Source organism: Schistocerca americana, chromosome 8 (assembly GCF_021461395.2).
Source record: "Schistocerca americana isolate TAMUIC-IGC-003095 chromosome 8, iqSchAmer2.1, whole genome shotgun sequence".
Taxonomy (NCBI): domain Eukaryota; kingdom Metazoa; phylum Arthropoda; class Insecta; order Orthoptera; family Acrididae; genus Schistocerca; species Schistocerca americana.
The window spans coordinates 513688667-513706614 of NC_060126.1; the positions used below are offsets into that span (position 1 = coordinate 513688667).

General features: G+C 38.8%; 1 protein-coding gene across 1 annotated transcript in view; it reads left to right on the plus strand.

Moving 5' to 3' along the window:
* LOC124544743 (histone deacetylase 3) overlaps nt 1-17948 on the plus strand; it is a 35114-nt gene extending 17166 nt beyond the window's left edge. The window contains exon 2 of the mRNA XM_047123403.1: nt 16270-17948. The gene's annotated coding sequence lies outside the window, so the exon portion shown is untranslated. The remainder of the gene's footprint in view (nt 1-16269) is intronic.

Consider the following 17948-nt stretch of genomic DNA (forward strand, 5'->3'; position numbering starts at 1 on the left):
CAGTCACAAATTTCACTTGATACCCTATACGATCGTACTTTTGACAATAACTGTAGGTGCGGTACTGAGTCAAATGCTTTTTGGAAATCAATAAATACTGCATATACCTGGTTGCCTTGATCCAAAACTTTCAGTATGTCATGTGAGAAAAGTATGAGTTGGGTTTCACATGATCACTGTTTTTGAAATCCATGCTGGCTGGCAATGAGGTGGTCATTCTATTCAAGATAACTCATTATGTTTGAGCTCAGAATATGTTCTAAGATTCTGCAACAAATTAATGTCAAGGATATTGGAGGGTATATTTGTGGATCACTACTACCCCTCTTGTAGATGGGTGTGGCCTATGCCTTTTTCCAAGAACTGGGTGTGGTTTTTTGTTTGGGGGATCTATGATAGATTATAGCTAGAAGAGGGGCTAACTCAGCAGCAAATTCAGTATAGAATCTGACAGGGTTTCCACTGGTGCCTGGAGCTTTGTTCAGTTTTGACAATTGCAGTTCTTTCTCAACACCATTGACACTAATACTCATTTCATTCATCGTTTCAGTGGTACAAGGATTAAATTGGGGCAATTCTCCTGGGTTTTCTTTTGTAAAAGAACTGCTTCCCTCAATTTCAGTTCCTGTCTCATTCGCAATGGGCTGGACGCTACCTTTGGTGCCACTAACGGCCTTTACATACAGCCAGAATTTCTTTGGATATCACACATTGCTCACTTGACAGCCAAACACATTTCATTCCACATCTCTCTATCTATAGCCCTATGCTTTGTTTTAATCCTATTATGCAGTAATCTCTGTTTCTTTAGAAGTTTATGTACAGTGACTGTACACCATGGAGGTTCCCTCCCATTATGTTGTGTTCTGCTGGGTACATATCCATCCAATGTGTGGTCAACTATTCTTTTAAACATGAACCAGAGTTCCTCTTACGCTTGTCATGTATGCTGAAAGTTTCAAGTTAAGCACAGAGATATAACATCACTCATTTTTTATCTAGGTTACTGAACCTATATATCATTCTGCTTCTTTTAGTTGTCTTTTGTACTTTGGTAATCATTGTTGTCACAACCGCATCATGGTCACTGATACCAGTTTTTGCCCACCACTAACAAAACTGTGATTTTCCCAATTAATTGTTGGATGATTAAAGTATCCACTGATGATTACAGTGTGATTGGGGAACTTAACGTACAAGTGAACTGAGGGTTTCTCTGAGCAGGGTGGTGGTACTTCTGCCAGTGGTGTACAGAGTTGAAGAAACTTAAACAAACAACTGAGAGAATGTCAGGGTGATTCTCGATAGGAAAGATCCAGCACAGGATAGATTTTTAACTTAAAATCAGTAATTCGCCATAGAATGTTAACCAGCAAGCCTAAAATAGTATAATTTATTAATTTAAAGAGTGCATTTGTTCTGTACATAGAGAAGCAGTAGATAAAATAACAAGAGGATTTGGTGTTAAAGCAAAGAATTAGTGAAACTCTAACAAATACAATATGTCAAATTAAATTTATGGGAGAAGTATGTGAGCCATGTTAAAAACTGGTGATAGAGAAGAGGGTGACTTTATCATTTTTGCCGTTTAGCAGCATTTAAGAAAAAGTGGTGAGGATATGAAATTAGGAACTCAAAGGTCACAGAATTGAACCAATAATTCTGAAAAGGGAATTAAGATAAACTACTTGGCTTTTGCAGATAAGTTTCCAATACTTTTAGAAAACCTGACAGAAGCAGCTCCTCAAATAAATCTTGTGAAAACAATAGCCAATAGAATCAGTCTCAAAATTTCAGCTGAAGAACACAAAATCCTTGACAAAAAAAAAAAAAAAAAAAAAAAAAAAAAGTAAGTCCCAAAATGCACATAAACACAAACAGGTAAAACAGAGTGTGTTAGTAAATTTAAACAACTTGGAGAAAACACACAGCAGAATGGACTAGAAAATTTTGTAATAGATGTAAGAGTTAATAAAATGAAAAGAGCATATGATTTAACTAAAAATATCTACAACAAGAAATGTGTATCTAGTAAAAGAAACTAAAACACTATACCACAGTGGGGTGACCAGACTGCCTTACAGAATAATGTTCTCAGTAACTCACACTTAGAAAGATCATATTGCTTACACAAAAGTGAGCAGTAAGAATAATATGTAGTGTTCATCTTTGGTCATCATGTAGATACTTCTTCAAGGAGTTAGGCATTTTAACTGCATTGTCTCAGTACATATATTCGTTAATGACATGTCTCATAGATAATCCATCACAATTTGAGAAGAATGGTGATGTCCGTACCCACAACACTAGAGGAAAAATGACCTTAATCACCAGTTACTAAAGCTGTCAGAGGCTCAGAAAGGAGAACGATATATATGAGCAAAAATATTTGATTGCCAGGTAGGAAAACAAGTTTTAAATCTAACCTTCCAATCCATGGACAAATTTATGTTTAAAAAATGGTGGTCTGGGGGACCATCGCTTGTAAGTGCAGTTGCATGAATAGGTCTAACAAGGAATATGTTCATTAATATTGACACTTATCATGTATACATAACCAATGAAGTGACTTGTTCCACATAATTTCAATAAAAGAATTGTTCAAATGATCTCTCGAACATGTACCTGGCTAACATTTGAATTCTTAAATAAGAAACATAAACTGGACAGACTAGAGACAATTGAAAGATGAATTATATAACAAATCTGTACCTTAGGGTCTTCTGTTGAACAGTAGATGACAATGCATCCTCTCATTAATGAACCCTCCAATACCATTGATTTTTTAACTATGTTTCTTCGGAAACGGCATATCTAATGTTCATGAAGAGAGCTTTAGGGATATATTTTTTATTTGGAGATGTGTATCTGAAATTTATTTCTTCCTTTATATGTTACTTCTGTAATGTTTTGGAAACCTAATTCTTTCATTTTCTGACTTTTGAGAACATTAATTATCCTATACTATTCCAGATGTTTCTCACATCAGTAACTGGCAGATATTTAAACATTTAACTTTATTTAGACACCAAAACTTCATCACAATATTATGAATGAGAATATATAACTGTTTTATATCTATAAAATTTGTTTATTACATGAACATTATTCCCTTGGTAAATATTAAGCATGTAATAAATATGCATTGTTGGTGTTTTGCATCAACAAGTTGTGATATTCTTTGTTTTACTTTAGTTAGAGAGAGTTTTTTGTAGAATGCGGTTGTGCACAGATGGTAAAAGAAAGAACTGGGACATGCTTGTAAGCAAGTAGAAGTGTAATTCTATCAGGTGTACCGACCATGATGAAAATTCCAGAATGAGATTTTCACTCTGCAGCGGAGTGTGCGCTGATATGAAACTTCCTGGCAGATTAAAACTGTGTGCCGGACCGAGACTTGAACTTGAGACCTTTGCCTTTCGCGGGCAAGTGCTCTACCAACTGAGCTACCCAAGCACAACTCACACCCTGTCCTCACAACTTTACTTCTGCCACTACCTCGTCTCCTACTTTCCAAACTTTACAGAAGCTCTCCTGCGAACCTTGCAGAACTAGCACTCCTGAAAGAAAGGATATTGGTAGATTCCTGGAAAAATAAACTGAAAATAGTGTAGATTATAGAAACAGGATAAGTACCTGAAAGAAACAATCTCTAAGAATTGGAAATAACAAAAAGAAATCTTTTTATGAATAAAATATTTAATTTAGAAGGCTTTCAAGGCAGAAGAGAGATTGAATGAGAACAATGTGGACAGAAGAAGGAAAAGACAACATGAGAGGAAAATGAAGGAGTACTGGAAAAGCAGGAAACAACAGCAAAGAAAGAAGACAAACTGAAGTAGTTAAATTGTCCTAGTTGGTCAGTATGAAGATAAAAACAATAGCACAGAGTGCAAATGGTTGCTGTATGCTGTGCTGAATCACAAGACAAATTTTATTTTCTCTGTCATTCCAGTAAGATAAATAATTCATTGAATGGAAAGTGTGGTCGCTTACAGTATTTTTTCTCATTGGTATCTCCCCCAAATGTGATTTAATTATTTTTGAAATGCTCAGTGTTGACTTGTTAGCATGTTTAAATTCGTATAACATTTAATATGACAACTCAAGTAAAATGAGATATTTTGTATTATTGGGCCCTATGTCCAAGGATACAAATTATTCAAAGTTTGAATTGAATTCTTGTGTGAAATGTATAGTCAGTAGGAGCACTGAGTCATTGATAGGCACAAAAAAAGGAATGAAAACTTTGCTAGCTTTCAGATGAATTCTTTATAAAGAACTCGAGTTCACATTTGACGCTTCTACTGTTCGGTGAGTCATGTCCTTTATTCCTAAATCAGTAGTATTTACATTCTGCCAGAACTTTTCTTACAATAAATGTGAAGTTAAAATACTTTATTTCCTGTCATCTCTGTCCACATTCCTTATATTGGGTCGTAATCATCTGGAGTCGTAGCGCCCAGTCTGTTTACATGTCTCAGCTGACTCCATTTGATTTTCAATAGAGTCATAGTTATGTCTTCTCCCACAGTTTGTTTGGTGCCCCATTTATTTATTTTTCTTCTCTCGTACAAATTCTCAACAGGTATTTCCCCATTGCCTGATGAGCAACATTCAGATTTTGAATGGTTTTCACATCAAAAGTCCCTGTCTCATTACCATAAAACTGTTGGAACTGGCTGTAAACTTCCCATTTTAGATGAATCAAAAGCTGCCTTGGAATCCTGTTTAATTTACCAAAAGCACACCAGGGCATTTTTACTCTTCTGTTTCACCCCCCCCCCCCCCCCCCTCCTCCCCAACCTCCATCCAGTCAACCTTGTCATTGTCTAAAACTAGTCCAAAGGACAACATTGGTATTTCCAGTGAGTTAGCTGTGCATTATTTTAGTCTTCATGTAATACATTTTTAAGCATATTAGACTTGCTAAGTTATGTTTCTCCACATGTTATTCACATTACTCATACTGGAGTCAAACCATACAATATTGTTGTTGTTGTTGTTGTTGTGGTCTTCAGTCCTGAGACTGGTTTGATGCAGCTCTCCATGCTACTCTATCCTGTGCAAGCTTCTTCATCTCCCAGTACCTACTGCAGCCTACATCCTCCTCAATCTGCTTAGTGTATTCATTTCTTGGTCTCCCTCTTGATTTTTACCCTCCACACTGCCCTCCAATACTAAATTGGTTGTTAAGTCCCATAGTGCTCAGAGATATTTGAACATTTGAACCACTAAATTGGTGATCCCTCGATGTCTCAGAACATGTCCTACCAACCGATCCCTTCTTCTAGTCAAGTTGTGCCACAAGCTCCTCTTCTCCCCAATTCTATTCAATACCTCCTCATTAGTTATGTGATCTACCCATCTAATCTTCAGCATTCTTCTGTGGCACCACATTTCGAAAGCTTCTATTCTCTTCTTGTCTAGACTATTTATCATCCACGTTTCACTTCCATACAAATACTTAAGAAACGACTTCCTGACATTTCTACGGGATGTTAACAAAATTTTCTTCTTCAGAAATGCTTTCCTTGCCATTACCAGTCTACATTATATATCCTCTCTACTTCGACCATCATCAGTTATTTTGCTCCCCAAATAGCAAAACTCCTTTCTACTTTAAGTGTCTCATTTCCTAATCTAATTTGCTCAGCATCACCCGACTTAATTCGACTACATTCCATTATCCTCGTTTTGCTTTTGTTGATGTTCATCTTATACCCTCCTTTCAAGACACTGTCCATTCTGTTCAACTGCTCTTCCAAGTCCCTTGCTATCTCTGACAGAATTACAATGTTATCAGCGAACCTCAAAGTTTTTATTTCTTCTCCATGGATTTTAATACCTACTCCAAACTTTTCTTTTGTTTCCTTTATTGCTTGCTCAATATACAGATTCAATAACATCAGGGATAGGCTACAACCCTGTCTCACTCCCTTCCCAACCACTGCTTCCCTTTCATATCCCTTGACTCCTATAACTGCTATCTGCTTTCTGTACAAATTGTAAATAGCCTTTCGCTCCCTGTATTTTACCCCTGTCACCTTCAGAATTTGAAAGAGAGTATTCCAATCAACATTGTCAAAAGCTTTCTCTAAATCTACAAATGCTAGAAACGTAGGTTTGCCTTTCCTTAATCTTTCCTCTAAGATAAGTCATAGGGTCAGTATTGCCTCACGTGTTCCAACATTTCTACGGAATCCAAACTGATCTTCCCCGAGGTCGGCTTCTACCACTTTTTCCATTTGTCTGTAAAGAATTCGTGTTAGTATTTTGCAGCTGTAACTTATTAAACTGATAGTTCGGTAATTTTCACATCTGTCAACACCTGCTTTCTTTGGGATTGGAATTATTACATTCTTCTTGAAGTCTGAGGGTATTTCGCCTGTCTCATACATCCTGCTCACCAGACGGTAGAGTTTTGTCAGGTCTGCCTCTCCCAAGGCTGTCAGTAGTTCTAATGGAATGTTGTCTACTCCTGGGGCCTTGTTTCGACTCAGGTCTTTCAGTGCTCTGTCAAACTCTTCATGGAGTATCATATCTCCCATTTCATCTTCATCTGCGTCCTCTTCCATTTCCATAATATTGTCCTCAAGTACATTGCCCTTGTATAGACCATCTATGTACTCCTTCCACCTTTCTGCTTTCCCTTCTTTGCTTAAAACTGGGTTTCCATCTGAGCTCTTGATATTCATACAAAAGGTTCTCTTTTCTCCAAAGGTCTCTTTAATTTTCCTGTAGGCAGTATCTATCTTACCCCTAGTGAGATAAGCCTCTACATCCTTACATTTGTCCTCTAGCCATCCCTGCTTAGCCATTTTGCACTTCCTGTCGATTTCATTTTTGAGACATTTGTATTCCTTTTTGCCTGCTTCATTTACTGCATTTTTATATTTTCTCGTTTCCATCTGAGCTCTTGATATTAATACAAAAGGTTCTCTTTTCTCCAAAGGTCTCTTTAATTTTCCTGTAGGCAGTATCTATCTTACCCCTAGTGAGATAAGCCTCTACATCCTTACATTTGTCCTCTAGCCATCCCTGCTTAGCCATTTTGCACTTCCTGTCGATTTCATTTTTGAGACATTTGTATTCCTTTTTGCCTGCTTCATTTACTGCATTTTTAAATTTTCTCCTTTCATCAATTAAATTCAATATTTCTTCTGTTACCCAAGGATTTCTACTAGCCCTCGTCTTTTTACCTATTTGATCCTCTGCTGCCTTCACTATTTCATCCCCCAAAGCTACCTATTCTTCTTCTACTGTATTTCTTTCCCCCATTCCTGTGAATTGTTCCCTTACGATCTCCCTGAAACACTGTACAACCTCTGGTTCTTTCAGTTTATCCGGGTCCCATCTCCTTAAATTCCCACTTTTTTGCAGTTTCTTCAGTTTTAATCTACAGTTCATAACCAACAGATTGTGGTCAGAGTCCACATCTGCCCCTGGAAATGTCTTACAATTTAAAACCTGGTTCCTAAATCTCTGTCTTACCATTATATAATCTATCTGATACCTTCTAGTATCTCCAGGGTTCTTCCATGTATAAAACCTTCTTTCATGATTCTTGAACCAAGAGTTAGCTATGATTAAGTTATGCTCTGTGCAAAATTCTACCAGGTGGCTTCCTCTTTCATGTCTTAGCCCCAATCCATATTCACCTACTACATTTCCTTCTCTTCCTTTTCCTACTGTCGAATTCCAGTCACCCATGACTGTTAAATTTTCGTCTCCCTTCACTACCTGAATAATTTCTTTTATCTCATCATACATTTCATCAATTTCTTCATCATCTGCATAGCTAGTTGGCATATAAACTTGTACTACTGTGGTAGGCGTGGGCTTTGTATCTATCTTGGCCACAAAAATGCGTTCACTATCCTGTTTGTACTAGCTGACATTTCACACTCCAATCCATAGAACGCCAGTTTTCTTTCTCCTGATAACAATGTCCTGAGTAGTCCCCGCCCGGAGATCCGAATGGGGGACTATTTTACCTCCAGAATATTTTACCCAAGAGGACGCCATCATCATTTAATCATACAGTAAAGCTGCATGCCCTCGGGAAACATTACGGCTGTAGTTTCCCTTTGCTTTTAGCTGTTCGCAGTACCAGAACAGCAAGGCCATTTTGGTTAGTGTTACAAGGCCAGGTCAGTCAATCATCCAGACTGTTGCCCCTGCAACTACTGAAAAGGCTGCCACCCCTCTTCAGGAACCACACGTTTGTCTGGCCTCTCAACAGATACCCCTCCGTTGTGGTTGCACATACGGTACGGCTATCTGTATCGTTGAGGCACGCAAGCCTCCCCACCAACGGCAAGGTCCATGGTTCATGAAGGGGGGGGGGGGGGGGGGGAACAATACAATATCATCATGAAATTGGATGTGGTTGAGATATGTTCCACTTGCACATATTTCTTCTTCATTGTTTTTAAAACTTTCTGTAGAACAGCTGGTGTTATTTATGCTGATATTGAACTCCTTGCTTGAATCATCTATTAATGGTGAATTCCTCATTATCCTGATGATGTCTAATGAAGATGTACCACTGACATCTTCAGTATACTAACACATTAATAGTTTTGTGGTCCTCAGTCCAAAGACTGGTTCAGTGCAGCTCTCCCTGCCAGTCTATCCCTAGTAACTCTCTCCATCTCTGCACAACTAACCACTTGAACCCATTTACAGCTGTCGAGCCTTGTTGCCCCTCTGCAATGTTTATCCCCAACACTTCCTCCCATTACTAAACCAATGATTCCCTGATACCTCAGAATGTGTCCTCTCGACCTATTTCCCATTTTACTCTAGTTCTGTTGCAAATTTATTTTCTTCCTGATTTGATTCAGCACCTCCTCACTAGTTATCTGATACATCCACTCAATCTTCAGCTCTCTTCCACAGTATAACATTTCAAAAGCTTCTATTCCCTTCTTGTCTGTACAGTATATCATACAGTTCCACTGATATACAAGGCTACACTCGAGAGAAATTCTCTCAGACAAGAGTTCCTATCACTACAATTTATGTTCAACGTGTGTCTTTTAATTCCGTCTGCAACTTAATGTGTCAGCTTTACGGTAAGTATCAGTCTATCATTTCCTTACATTTCTGAAATTCCAGACTGGAGTGTCCATTGTTTGATTTTACTTTAGCCACTGACAGTTATATTGCTGGTCAAACAGCAAAGCTGGTCTACTGCTTATTTCCTTCATATTCCTTAATACTTTATTTAACAGTCTTGCCTGTTTTGTGTATATACACTTTGCTGCAGCTACAGGTTATTTCATTGCATCTGTTTTCACTCAGAAAAAGTCTTTACGCTTTGACTCAAGAAAAAGGCCTGTATCCCATCTTTTTTGTAGAATTCTGCTTAGGCTGTCAGTGAACCACGAAACAAATGGTATCATAATAGAGCGAGAAGGTAGTTCCTCATCATTCCTATTAGCATAATTAATATTCCATTCAAAAGCCCTGTCTGTGGAAAAACTATCATAGTCATTGGCCTTCATTATCGTAAGCAACACAACTCCGATTCCTGGCGGTTGTCGTCGTCAACACAGGAGGAACGTTAATACAGTGTGTTGAACACTGCTTGCTTTTGCTGCTGGGCTGGGTGGTGGTGTGAACTGGCACCTAAATACCTATTCGTGTTTACAGGCTTCGTATACACTCCGTATCTTAGTGTTGTCGGATCTTCTGTATACCAACACATCTAAAATTGGGAGACTGACCTCACTCTCTGCCTCCAAGGTGAAGTTGTTTTTGGGTTAACCTCATTCAAGAAATTGTGTAGCATATGAAACTCTTCTTTGCTGTGTGGACATATAACAAATGTCAAACAATGGAAACTCCAAAATGTCAAACAATGGAAACTCCAGGTAGGAATATCGACAAAAAAGGGGGGCAAAAAGGAGAGGAGCTTTTTTCTTCACCCCCCTGGCCCAGAACCTCTTGACACTGTACCTGTTGACATTCTAGTCCCTGCACACTCCACCAGACAGCATTCTTCTCTCTCCCCACCTGTACACCATCCCTTCCACTTCCCTGCCCCCTCCAGATTGCTACTTGCATCCCACGTGATGTTTCATTCCGGCCCAAGATTCTGGAGTTGGCAGTCGTGTCTGCGTGAGGTGTGTTTGCATGTGTATGTGAATGGTGTGTGTGTGTGTGTGTGTGTGTGTGTGTGTGTGTGTGTGTGTGTGTCTCTTTTACTGATGAAGGCTGTGCCCAAAAGCTATATGTAAGTTTCTTTTAATTGTGCCTGTCTGCAAATTGACATGTCGCCTTAATGGTAAGTGGCAATCTGTCTTTTCCTACATATAACAAATGTGTCATCCCCATAGCGGAGCCAACAGGAAGGCTTTGAAGCAGCATCACTTAATACCTGTTGCTCAAAATGTACCATCAAAATGTCAGCTGCTACTGGAGACAAGGGTGAGCCCATAACAATACTGTCATACTGTTCATAAAATTCACCTCTACATTTGAAACAACTCCAGCAAAGACATAATTTGGTTAAGTTGCCATTCTTTATACCTGATACTGCGTTGTTAGTAAACAAAGATTTCACAATGAAGCTTACAAGGATGTCACTTGCAGAAGTCTTCACCTTGAATGTAATTTCTAAAATATGTTTTGAACCTTTGACAAAAGTATTTGTTTTTCCAGCTAGATGTCTCAGTTTTTCCAGATCAATAACTTGCTAAAAAGTAAGTTGGCAAGTTAATCTACTCACTATTGGTCTCAAAGGACACAAATCATTGTGTATCTCGGTTAGGTCATACATTCTGGGTGATAATAGAGCTATTTGATAACAGATTTTTCACCTTACGAACAATTCTGTTCATCAGGTTGCTTTTTAACTTGCAATACACAAGGTCAGCTAATAGTTGTTCAATTTCTTTTGGTATTCCAAAGTGTCTATAACAACTGTAGCGTTCCCCTCATCTGCTTTTGTCACTACAGTGCTTTCGTTTCTCATGAGGTCATTGAGAACTTCCCTTTCCTGTGCCAATGTGTTGCTTTTGTGTGGTTTCAATTTCCGTAGAATTCTCAACACATCTACATCTACATCTATACTCTGCTAGCCACCAAGTGGTGTGTGGCAGAGGGCACAATTCACGCCGAAGTCATATTCCGCCAACCCCTCTGTTCCACTGGCAGATCGCGAAACGACTGTCTGAACGCCTCAGTATGAGCTCTTATTTCCCTTATCTTTGAATAGTGATCATTGTGCGATTTGAAAAGTTGGTGGTAATAATATACGCTCTACATCCTCGGTGAAGATCGGATTTTGGAATTTAGTGAGCAGCCCCTTCTGTTCAGCGCGCAGTATATCTGCAAGTGTGTCTGTCCTCACTTATTTGGTCTGATCCTTTGGAAGAGAAAATGAGGATGCTTCAATAGCACTGATAGCTTCTTGAATGGCAATTCTCTTAGAAGTAGTAATGAAATTCAGATCTCTGCCTAGAACTGAGATGGCTGCTTGAATTGAATTTTATTGGATCTTGTAGGATTACATGGCGTACAGTGAATGTACATGTAAAATAACACGTCAAATATAGAAAACACTCATTATCACATACTTCCTAACCATTTTTCTTACATTCTAACATCAATGATTATAAGTAACAATACTTACAAATTTAATATGTTAAATACTCTTCAGGACTGTAAAATTCCTTTTCCACCAGATATTCTTTGAGGTTCTTCATACATTGATGTGCAGTTTTTTACGCGTACTTCATAGTAATTCGATACCTGAATACAGGGGATCTTTTTGAAGCATTTTCTGTTGGTGGTGTGTGCTTCGTATGTCATTCTTCCTTTGTGTGTTGTGAATGTGTACACTAGCACTTGTAGTCCACTCTGCACTATCTTTTGTGACATATATTATAGTTTTACACTGTATGCGTACAAGGATGTAAAAGTATATCTAAAAACAAGGATGATGTGACTTACCAAACGAAAGTGCTGGCAGGTCGATAGACACACAAAAAAACACAAACATACACACAAAATTCAAGCTATCGCAACCAATGGTTGCTTTGTCAGAAAAGAGGGAAGGAGAGGGAAAGACGAAAGGATGTGGGTTTTAAGGGAGAGGGTAAGGAGTCATTCCAATCCCGGGAGCAGAAAGACTTACCTTAGGGGGGAAAAAGGACAGGTATACACTCGCACACATACACATATCCATCCGCACATACACAGACACAAGCAGACATTTTGAAAAAATTATGAAAATAAATTTGAAATAATGTCTGCTTGTGTCTGTGTATGTGCGGATGGATATGTGTGTGTGTGCGAGTGCATACCAGTCCTTTTTTTCCCCTAAGGTAAGTCTTTCCGCTCCTGGGATTGGAATGACTCCTTACCCTCTCCCTTAAAACCCACATCCTTTCGTCTTTCCCTCTCCTTCCCTCTTTCCTGACTAAGCAACCGTTGGTTGCGATAGCTTGAATTTTGTGTGTATGTTTGTGTTTGTTTGTGTGTCTATCGACCTGCCAGCACTTTCGTTTGGTAAGTCACATCATCTTTGTTTTTTGATATATTTTTCCCACGTGGAATGTTTCCCTCTATTATATTCAAGGATGTAAAAGTTAAGATGTCCAGTCTTTTGAAGCAGTTTCTGCATATTTCAGAAGTCTTTCTTCTTAACATGATCCTGATTGCTTCTTTTGTAATGTGAACACCCTTTTTATTTCTTGAATGTTTGTGTTTCTCCACACTGTCACTCCATACTGAAGGTAGATTCGAAGAGTCCGTGGTATATACTGTGCACAGAAGCTATTTGTCTGCATACTGTGATAGCTGCTTCATTACAATATGATGGAGCTGAGTTTCTTACAGACAGAATTAATATGCTCCTTTCATTTCAGCTCATTATCCACAGTAACACCTAAGAATCTAGTGGATTCTACTTCTTCCAGTCTTGTTTCTTCCAGCTTCTAAACTCATGTGCACAGCCTTCTCTTCAGTTCTGTACACTGCACACATAGTCATTTTTAGGTTTATAACAGGTCCATTTTCAAGGAGCTGTTGAGCTGTGGTGTTTGCAGATGTGTATGCTCATCACTCAAGCTGTACCATCCTTCTTTTCAAGACCGATGTCATTAACAAACAGATTAAATAGCAATGGCCCCATTACAGATCCCTGTGACATTCCACATTTGATGGCTTTGGTTTCTGACTGATAAGCATTCCCTGTTGATACATGTTGTTTCCTGTTGCATAAGTATAATTCTCTCCACTCACCTGCTTGCCCTCAGATAGTTTTCCAGTTTCCTTATCAGTATATCAGGGTCAATAGTGTCAAATGCTTTGGAGAGATCCAGTAACATTGCAGATACAACTTGTTTTTCATCTAAAGACTGTATAGTATATTCTGTAATAACCTTCGTGGACTTTAAAAAAGCATATGACTGTATCCATAGACCTTCAATGTTGAATATCTTAAGAAATTTTGGGCTCCATACAAAATTAATCAAATTGACAGAACTCACCTTAACCAACACTGTACCAAAAGTCAAGTTCAGGGGGGAACTCTCTGAGTCAATCATCATAAAAACAGGTTTAAGACAAGGAGATTGCTTGGCACTCCTGCTGTTCAACTGTTCTTTAGAATACAGAATGAGGGAATTGTACAAAATTAACCCAAAGAACATCCAAATTGGAAGACCCAAAGACAACATAGGTTTCAATTGTCTAGGGTTTGCTGATGACCTCGCTCTCTTGTCCGTCAGTATTCAGGAAACCAAACAACAAATTATCTCACTACAGGAAACACCACAGAAAATTGGTCTTGGAATATCCTTTGAAAAAACAGTCATCATGTTAACTGACCCACCACTCATAAACAAAATTGTAGATAAATTTAAATATCTGGGAGAAATCATAACATATAACCTCAATGAAAAGCCAACATGGCATAACAGAATAAACAAATTGATTAGAGCATAATGTATCACTAAGAACACCTACAACAAAAAGAGCCTGTCAATAGCAACAAAATTAAAACACTACAAAACAGTCACTCAACCAGAAATAGCGTACGCAAGTGAAACCATCTTCAAAACAACTAACACTGCACAAATAGACAAAATACTCGAAATAGAGAGAAGACTCATCAGAACGTGCATCAACAAATTGTACCAGAAAGATGGACACTGGAGAGTAGCTACAAATGAAACAGTCTACAAGGAAATAGAACCAGTAATGAGTACAATCAGGAAGTAACACATTTCATTTTTCGGACATCTAATCAGAACACCAGAGAACAGGATCATCAGGAGAATAATAGAAAAACTGTGGAATAGTAAGTGTAGCATTAAGTGGATTACAGAAATCAAGGAAGATATGGATGAGCTAAAGATTACATTGGAAGACCTAAGAAACAAAACTGACAAAATCAGGAAACTCACAGGCAAACAAACCAGATTACAAACGAGAATCACCAAACAGACAGTAGGAAGGGTGATTTCCTATGGAGAAAGAAGGCTGAGATCTGAGAGAATGAAGTAGTACTGGGCTGACAGGAAACTGAAAAATTCTTTGTATAAAGTTGGCTAGAGTGATCCAATGAAGGCCATAAAATGTAAATAATAATAATGTTAATAATATTCTGTCAGACTGGCAATCGCTGATTCTGTAGATTTCCTCTTTCTGAAACCATGCTGTGTTGGTGTAAGAACATTGTGTTTGTCCAGATAATCTATCACACATAAGTATATCCAGAATTTTTGAGAAACCTGCTATCAGTGAAAGTGGCCTGTAGTTGGGGGTCATTCTTATCGCTTTTCTTGAACACTGGTAGCACCTTGCTAATCTTCTGTTTCTCTGGAAAAATTCTGTCTCGGAAAGAGCTGTTTGCTATGTCCAGCAATGGTGAGATTATTTGCTGACTTACTTGCTTTATTATATGATCTGATATTTTGTCATCACCAGCTGATTTCTTGGACTTTAGTGTTTGTATATTTTTCCTCAGTTCATACTCTGTGACTGGTTTCAAGAATATGGTTGTGCTTGATTTTTTTGATAACTTAGTAACCTTCTTTTGTAGACTATTTCTTTCAAGTTTTAAATCCTCTACTGCATTTATATTGCATTTATACTGCATTGAGTATGTTAGCTATCTCACTGTGTTATCTAGTTTCACTGACCTCATACGAGGGTTGGAATTTAAATTGTGGGAACTATTTATTCACAACAGATACAAAAAGTGTTACATGTTTGCACCTGTTACTGTTCTTCAAAGTAGGCACCAGCATTGTGTAGAGCTCATTGCTAGCAATGTGGAAGGCATAGTATACCATTAGCAGAGCCTGTTCTGTTGATGGTGTGAACATGGGTTTGCCTTTCTTCAGTCTGTATTTTAAGACATAGGGTCAATACTGTTACGTGTATACCTTCCTACCCTTCTCCACATCTGAGACTCATCAATGCTGCGGTCAGCTTCTACCTGTTTTTCCAATTCGCCTGTAAATAATGTGAGAGAGTATTTTGCAACTGTGACTTCTGTAATACTCTCACCTGTGAACACCTGCCGTCTTTGAAGTTGCTGCAGTCTTCTAGCAGCTTAATTGTATTTTGGCTTTCTGATACACACATCTTCAAAGTGTGGACCTCACAATGTGGTGAGACGACTTACATGCATCAGTGATGCAGGCAGCTGATGGAACCATATTGGAGGGTTATCTGTGGAGAGGCCAGACAAATATATGGTCCCTGAAGTGGGATTGCAGCCTTTTCAGTAGTTTCATGGGAAACATCCAGGAGGACCGTTAGATCTAGCGTTGTAACGTTAACCATGAAACCCTAACAGTACTGTGGGGAAAACTTAGGCCAGATTACGTTCGGTCGTCCACACATCGTGTTCTGTCAGTCTTTACCTGAGGGAGCCTTGGGGAACACAGAATGAGTCAAGTTGTGCATCAGCAACTGGGAGCTGTTGCTTCTTTACGGTATGCTAGTGAAGAATTATGATCATTGCTAACCTACTAACACAAAAAATTGTCAACATTCTTTCTTGATTACTTCGCATATGTTTAAGGGGCAATCAAATGAAAACAAGACTGATGGAAAAAGTAAGTAAACTGTTTATTATATAAAAAGTAACCAACATAAATGTTTATTCATTTATGCCACTGTGAGATAAGCAGGTCAATGCTTTCATCGAAAAATGTTAGCGATTGCTTTCAGAACCGTGAGTGTACCTGGCGTGCAGCTTTTCGTCCAAAACAAATTGACAGCCACAAATTTCTTTTTCAGGACTGCGGAGATTGAGACTGTAAGGAGGATGTATAAGGGATTCCCAGTGAAATTTATGCACTACAGACAAAACAACCTCTGCAAGATGTGGATGGACATTATTCTACAACAGAATGGCGCTGTCAATCAGCATTCTTCGGTGTTTGGACTTGATGGTGCATTTCAATTTTTTCAATGAGTCCACATACCAATGTATGTTAATCGCGGCACAGTGTCAAAGTCAATAAGCAGAAAGTCAGTAAGCAATGGGGCCTTGCGGTCAAAGAAAAAGGTAATCATGACTTTCTCAGAGATGGCGTGCACAGCTTTGGCCTTTTTCGGTGGGGGGCAAATCTGTGTGCTTCCATTGCTGAAAGTTGCTTTCTGGCTCAGAATGGTGACCCCACGTTTCATCTTCCACAGCAATACGGGATGTGAAATGATGGACTTCATCGTGATACCATTTCAGATGCTGCAGTGATGTTGACATTATGTTAGACTTCTGCTCCTCCATCAAGTAGTGGGGAACTCACAGTGCAAAGATTTTCCAGAACTTCAGATGCTCTGGCACGATGGCACGAGCAGTACCGTGACTGGTGCCAAACATGAGCTGAGTGTCTTCCATAGTCTGCAGTCGATCATTTGTGATGGCAACACCCACTGCTGTAATGACATGATGAACCTGACCTGGCTTACTGCTGTCTTTCAGTGATGCCCGACCACCTCAAAATTGATTATTCAATGCTAACACGTGCACATGCGACATACTGAGTTCGCCGTATACGGCAGACATTCGGGCACGAATTTCACTTCCCGACACTCCTTGCATAATCAAAAACTGCACTACACCTCGCTGTTCCCCTTTCCCTGAACACATGACTCACTGACCTCACATCGAGCACATTTGACAGACAATGACACAACAGAATATTTGTGCTGTTCTTTCCCAATTTCCAATAGAGAACACTTCTAGACACACACGTACCTGTGTTACCAATGTCTATGCTTGCCTGTTATGTAATCTGTCTTAATTTGATTGCCCCATTATATATTAGAAGAAAAATAACTGCTTGCTTTTTTTCCTGTACTAGTCAGCTGCCGTTTTCACCCAGCACGCACTTCAAACAAAGCATTTACAGTAGAATCTCATGAATCCGGCCTCGGATGATCCGACTCTCCACTTAGTCTGACCACACCATTTCTGATGTTCGCTTACATGCACAGGCCGCTGCTACAGTCAGGAGTGGACTTTTCGTCCATGACTCATTGTAAGCGATTGGAAATTGAGCCCAGTGACACGAGTGAGTGGATCAGCACAACTCACACTGGCTGCACAATGGAAGCAGAATTAACTGACGACAAACTCACTGATGCTGTAACTCGAACAACCAATGTGAATGAGAAAGAAGATGAAAACAACAAAATACAATGAACATATGGCTTGAGTATCACATGTAGATGCTAAAAATGCATTTGATATAGCCCTTCAATACATTGAACAAATATCTACGTTTACCACAACAGACATTAGGTAATGCTGGAATGTCGCAAAAAATCTAGGTTGTCATCTGGTAATCTAATGAACATCCCAGTCTTTTGTCGTTCTGCTTAAGAACAGAACATTTTTTTACCGTGTGATTTCTTGGGTTTTAACAATTAAGTGCAAATCAGTTGTGTGTCAATGCAGTACTGTAATAAAG